The sequence below is a fragment of the Ranitomeya imitator genome, chromosome 1 (assembly GCF_032444005.1).
Source record: "Ranitomeya imitator isolate aRanImi1 chromosome 1, aRanImi1.pri, whole genome shotgun sequence".
Classification (NCBI taxonomy): domain Eukaryota; kingdom Metazoa; phylum Chordata; class Amphibia; order Anura; family Dendrobatidae; genus Ranitomeya; species Ranitomeya imitator.
The window spans coordinates 393,017,427-393,024,511 of record NC_091282.1 but is presented as its reverse complement, the minus strand read 5'-3'; positions in this window follow the sequence as shown (position 1 = coordinate 393,024,511).

The window sequence follows — 7,085 nt, the reverse complement described above, 5'->3', positions numbered from 1 at the left end:
GCGGGCGCCGGTGACTCGTCGTCACTCAGTTTCAGCAGGGAACAGTCCTTCATGCGCAGCTTTGTCGGAGAGCGCCGTGCACCGCTGCTGCGTGAAGACCAAATTGAAGCCGTTGTCGGGTGGATGGCAGCTAACGCCTCGGCATCGACTTCAGTTAGTGCCACATCCTCTCAGGCACAGAGCACTGGAGAGCAGCCATCTGTCTCTTCACCACCTGCCAAATTGGCCAGGCAGTCAGAGAGCCCAGGACAGGAGCCGTCTCTACTTCTGTTCTCTGAATCTCTTGGCTTGGAAACAGGGGGCCAGCCAAGCAGCATTGGAGAAATGGAAGAAGAGGCAGTGTGCAGTGATGCCCAACAGCTTTTTCTCTCTGACTCTGAAGAGGCAGGTGGGCCAGTGCCTCCGGTGACCACAGCGCAGTACGCATCTGATGATGAAACTCAGGTGCCGCTTTCTGATGCGTACTGTGCTGCCGAGACTACCCAGGAGGAGCAGTTGGTGGCAGAGGGTAGTGGAGATGATGAGGTCCTTGACCCATCGTGGCGTGAGGAACAGGAAGGTGGTGGGAGCAGCTCTGAGGAAGAGATTCCCCTTACGGGCCAAAGAGGGAGAGGGAGGGGGAAGACTGCGGAGCCTGTAGCCTCCACTTTGGCACCCGTTAGGAGCCTGTCTCTTTCCAAAGCCAAAAAGGGCGCTCCCAAGACTTGCAGTGCCTGGTCCTTTTCTGACACAGTTGCAGATGACATTTGTTTTGTCAAATGCAAGCTGTGTCATCAGAAAGTAAAAAGAGGGAAAAATGTCAGCAACCTCAATACCACAAATATGTGGAAACATGTGCGGACCAGGCACGCGGTGGAGTTACAGAAACAGACTGAAGATGTAGGCCAACCAACAGCGGCAGCTACCACCTCTTCAGCTCGTGTTGCCTCTTCCTCCAGCTCACGCACAGCTGGTTTGGCTTCCTCCCAGGATCGCCATGGAAGAACCTCTGGCACTGTTGTCCAGAGACCTTGTGTAATTCCACCCACAGCACCACCTTCCCAGTCATCCTCACACTCCCAGTCTACTCTACAGCCATCGGTAGTACAGGCATGGGAGAAAAGGCGGGCATTCTCGGCCAACCACCCCCGAGCACAGGCTCTGAATGCAGGCATTGCCAAACTGTTGTCCCTGGAAATGCTCTCGTTCAGGCTGGTGGAGACTGACAGCTTCCGTGACTTGATGGCATTGGCAGTCCCACAGTACAAGGTGCCCAGCCGCTTTTACTTCAGCAGGCAGGCTGTCCCTGCCCTGCACAGGCATGTTGAGGCAAACATAAAACATGCGCTACTGAACGCCGTCAGTAGCAAGGTCCACCTCACCACCGATGCGTGGACCAGTCAGCATGGATAGGGGCGATATGTTTCCCTCACTGCCCATTGGGTTAATGTTGTTGAGCCAGGTACAGATCGTGCGAGTGGCGCAGGACGTGTCCTGCCCACTCCAAGGATTGCAGGAATCCAGTCTGTACGCATCGACTCCTCCTCTTACACCAGTTCCTCAGATTCCTCTCTGCAGGATCCGTCACAGTCCACCTCCACATGGACCCGTGAACGTTTACCTATGACCGACATGAGCACAGCCGTGGCCAAACGTCAGCAGGCCGTCTTGAAACTAGTTTCATTGGGGCATCGAAGCCACACAGCGCAGGAGCTCTGGAATGCCATCAAGCAGGAGAGCGATGTGTGGTTACTGCCAGCGAATCTCCAGCCAGGCATGGTAGTGTGTGACAATGGCCGAAATCTGGTGGCAGCTTTGGCCCTTGGCAACCTCACTCACATACCATGTCTGGCACATGTGCTCAATTTGGTTGTGCAGAGTTTTCTGAGGGACTATCCGGATCTTGATGCCCTGCTGCACAAGGTCCGCCTAGAGTGTGCTCACTTGCGGCGTTCCAGCTTGGCCAGATCCCGCATTGCTGCTCTGCAGCGCCGATTCCGCCTTCCGGAACACCGCATCATATGTGACCTACCTACCCGGTGGAATTCCACGTTACATATGTTGGAGCGGTTGTGTGAGCAGCAGCAAGCAGTTATGGAGTACCAGCTGCATCAGGCGCAAAGAAGTCGCAGTCAGCGCCGATCAGACTTCACAACCACAGAGTGGGCCACTATGAAGGACGTCTGCCAGGTTTTGCGTCCTTTTGATTATTCCACGCGGATGGCAAGTGCAGATGATGCACTAGTCAGCATGACTGTCCCCCTTATCTGCCTGCTTCAGCAAACTTTGCAAGGGTTAAGGGATGATGTTGTGGAAGAGGTGGAGGATGAGGAGTCACCTTTTCCATCAGCTTCTGGAGAGTCAGCACCACGTGGTTCCTCACAAAGGGGTACGCAGGGGCCAATTTGTGAGGAGGATGAGGAGGAGTCAATGGAGGAGGAAGAGCTCCGTCCAGAGGAGGGAGCGACACAATTGTCCAGTGGTCAGTGTGTACAGCGAGGGTGGGGTGATGACGAGCGGGCAGAGATCATGTCTCAAGCAGGGGACAGCGTTTCTGGGCCAGTTGGCACTCTGCAGCACATGGTGGATTTCATGCTGCAGTGCCTGAGAAACGACCGCCGCATCGACCACATTCTCAACATGCCTGATTATTGGGTGTTCACCCTCCTCGATCCTCGCTACCGGGACAACGTCCAAAACCTCATCCCTGCATTGACCCGGGAGCGTAAATTGCGGGAGTACCACGACACACTGGTGAATTCCATCATCTTCTCCTGTCCAACTGGGAGGAGTGCTGCTAGTGCTTTACAAAGCAGCTCAGTGCGTCGAGGCAGTGGGGGAGGCTCTGCCCAAAGAGGGAGCAGAAGCAGTGCCTCTGCCCAAGGCAAGCCCAGTATGGCACAACTCTGGCACACTTTTGTGTGCCCGCCCTAAATGTCTACACCATCACCGGTGGCTCCAGTCAGCAGGAGGCAACGGTTCCGTCAGATGGTGACAGACTAGTGCTTTACAAAGCAGCTCAGTGCGTCGAGGCAGTGGGGGAGGCTCTGCCCAAAGAGGGAGCAGAAGCAGTGCCTCTGCCCAAGGCAAGCCCAGTATGGCACAACTCTGGCACACTTTTGTGTGCCCGCCCTAAATGTCTACACCATCACCGGTGGCTCCAGTCAGCAGGAGGCAACGGTTCCGTCAGATGGTGACAGACTACATGGCTTGCCCTCTTACTGTACTCCCAGACGGCTCTTCCCCGTTCAAGTTTTGGGTCTCTAAGCTGGATACATGGCCAGAGCTAAGCCAGTATGCATTGGAGGTCCTGGCTTGCCCTGCGGCTAGTGTCTTATCGGAACGTGTCTTTAGTGCCGCAGGTGGTGTACTAACAGACCGTCGCATGCGACTATCCTCCGATAACGTTGACCGGCTTACTTTCCTGAAAATGAACCAGGCCTGGATCTCGCAGGAATTTGCCACTCCTCTGCCTGATTAAGTAATTGGGTGTCATCCAGGTCTCCTGCTGTGTTCATCTTTCTACCACCTGAACTGCTATTCCTGGGCTCCAACACCGCCAGTTGCGGCTCAGAAGTGCAGGCTGCACAGTAAAAACATACGACCCAGTGTTATTGGGTTTCAGTAACGTCAGCTGATCCCCAGCTGTGTAGCCGGCAATGTGTCCTGCGACCGCCACGCTGGCACAACAACCTAAATGTAAGGGAACCTGTCCCCCCCCCCCGTCGTTTGTTACTGAAAGAGCCATCTTGTGCAGCAATAATGCTGCACAAGGAAAAGGTAGCTCTTTTTTTTTAGCTCCTTGCACACGCAGAACTTAACACTTATAAAATGTGTTCACTGATACCGTTATACTGTCCCAGAGCTGGGACTTTCCTTCATAATGTGACGCAGCACAGCCGTCATTCCTACCCCCTTGGTGCCATGCGCTGCCTCCTCAGCGTTGTTTTAAGCTGTCACGGAGCCTGCGCTGTTCTGTTATCCCTTGGCCATGCCCTATTTGCGCTGCCTGTCTTCTGACATAATTTGGTGTCAGGCTGGCTGCGCCTGTGCGGCCACGCTGCCCGAGATCCCACCTCGCAGTGTCTTCTGATTGAGTCACACTGCGGGCCTGGGATCTATGGGCATGCGCAGTGCATATCTTCCCCTCGGGCTCTCGCTCATTTCCCTCCGCCTTCTTTAGACTGTGCGCCGTCAGCTGATCCCTAATAGCATGCCACGGCCGTGACACCGCACAGTCTGAAGAAGAGGGAAGGAGGGGAGTGAGAGTCGAGGATATGCACTGTGCATGCCCATGGTTCCAAGGCCCGCAGTGGGATTACGTTAGACGAGACTGCGAGGTGGGATCTGGAGCAGCGTGGACGCACAGGCACTGACAGCCTGACACCAAATTATGTCAGAAGACAGGCAGCGCTAATTGGGCATGGCCAAGGGCTAACAGAACAGCGCAGGCTCCATGACAGCTTAAAACAACGCTGAGGAGGCAGCGCACGGCACCAAGGGGATAGGAATGACAGCTGTGCTGTGTCCCATTACGAAGGAAATTCGCACCTCCGGGACGGTTTAACGGTATAAGGGGACACATTTTTAGTGTTTACTTCGGTGTTTGCAAGGAGCATAATTAAAAGAACCACCTTTTCCTTTTGCATCCTTAGTGCTGCACAAGATGGCTCTTTCAGCTACAAACGTCTTGGGGGGGGGTTAAAGGTTCCCTTTCAACTTGCTCCAATCAGGCTTCGGCCTACACTCTGTTCCTCTGCTCCTCCTGCTGTCCCTGGGCTCTAACACCGCCAGTTGGTGCCTGGAAGTGCTGTGTGCACAGTCAACAGTCGCACCTCTGTTATTGGGGTTCAGTAACGTCAGCTGATCCCCAGCTGTGTGTGCGGCAATACCTCCAATCTGCTCCTCCTGCTGTCTCTGGGCTCTAACACCGCCAGTTGGTGCCTGGAAGTGCTGTGTGCACAGTCAACAGTCGCTCCTCTGTTATTGGGGTTCAGTAACGTCAGCTGATCCCCAGCTGTGTGTGCGGCAATACCTCCAATCTGCTCCTCCTGCTGTCCCTGGGCTCTAACACCGCCAGTTGGTGCCTGGAAGTGCTGTCTGCACAGTCAACAGTCGCTCCTCTGTTATTGGGGTTCAGTAACGTCAGCTGATCCCCAGCTGTGTATCCGGCAACGTGTCATGCGACCGCCACGCTGGCACAACTAAAATGTAAGGGGACCTGTCCCGCCCCCCCCCCCCTAGGCGTTTGTTACTGAAAGAGCCACCATGTGCAGCACTAATACTGCACAAGGGAAAGGTCACTCTTGAAATTATGCTCCTTGCAAACGCTGAACTACACACTCATGTAATGTGTCCCCTCACACCGTCCAACCGTCCCGGAGGTGGGACTTTCCTTTGTAATGTGACGCAGCACAGCCGTCATTGCTACCCCCTTGGCACCGTGCGCTGCCTCCTTAGCGTTGTTTGATTCCATCATGGACCCTGCGCTGTTATGTTATCCCTTGGCCATGCACAGTTTGCGCTGCCCGTCCTCTGACATCATTTGTTGTCGTCCTGGCTGCGCCTGTGCGTCCACGCTGCCCGAAATCACACCTCACAGTGTCGTCTAATGTGATCCCACAGTGGGCCTGGTATCCATGGCCATGCGCAGTGCATATACTAGCCTCTCACTCCCCTTCTTCACGCTTCTTCAGACTAGGCGGCGTCAGCTGATCCCTAATAGCATGCCACGGCCGTGACGCCGCACAGTCTGAAGTAGCAGGAAGGAGGTGAGTGAGAGGCGATGATATGCACTGCGCATGCCCATGGATCCCTGGCCCGCAGTGGGACTACATTAGATTACACTGCAAGGTTGGATCTCGGGCAGCTTGGACGCACAGGCACTGCCAGCCTGACACCTACATGATGTCAGAAGACGGGCACCGCTAACTGTGCATGGCCAAGGGATAACATTACAGCGCGGGCTCCGTGACAGAACCAAACAACGTTGAGGAGGTGGCGCACGGCACCAAGGGGGTTGGAATGACGGCTGTGCTGTGTCACATTACAAAGGAAAGTCCTACTTCCGGGATGGTTTGACGGTGTGAGAGGACACATTATATGAGTGTGTACTTCAGCGTTTGCAAGGAGCATAATTTTCGGAGCCACCATTTTCCATGTGCAGTATTACTGCTGTACAAGATGGCTCTTTCAGCAACAAATGCCTGGGGGGGGGGGTTAAAGGTTTCCTTTCAACTTGCTCCACTGCAGGCTTCGGCCTACACTCTGCTCCTCTTTGATTCCCTGGGTTTCAACACTGTCAGTTGCCACCTGGAAGTGTTGTCTACACAGAAAAAACACTAGGTGATGTGTCAGTGGGGTTCAGCACCGCCAGCTGTTCCCCTGCTGTGTAGTCGGCAACGTGTCCAGCACAAGCCACGCTGGCACAACTGAACAAAAGCTGCCACCAGTGCAGGCTTCGGCCTACACTCTGCTCCTCTCCTCCTCCTGCTGACCCTGGGCTCAAACACCGCTAGTTTTTGCCCGGAAGTGCTAGCTGCACAGAGAAAAACACCAGCCAATGTGTTAGTGGGGTTCAGCAACGCCAGCTGTTGCCCTGCTGTGTAGCCGGCAACGTGACCTGCAAACGCCACGCAGGCACATGAACTGAAATTAAAGGGAACCTGGCCCCACCCCCCCAGGTGTTTCTATGTATAACAGCCACCTAGTACAGCAGTACTGCTGCATTTGTACAAGGTGGCTGTTTTTTTATCCTTGCCCACGTAGAATTAAACACGTAAAATATGTGTCTCATTACAGACCATTACAATGTCCCTGAGGTGTGACTTTCCTTTTTAATGACACGCACCACCCCCCTTGGTAGCGCTGCCCGTCTTCTGACATCATTGGTTGGCTGCCTGTGCCTGTGCGTCCGCCCTGCCCGACACAACCCCCCTCGTTTCATATATTTTGGCTGCGAGGGTGTGATTGATGGGCATGTGCAGTGCATATGTTCGCCTGTCTTAACTCATCTCCTTCCGCCTTCTTCAGACTATGCGGCCTCCTGGCCATGGTAGGCGATAAGGGATCAGCTGAGGCCGCCCAGTCTGAAGCAGGTGTAAGGA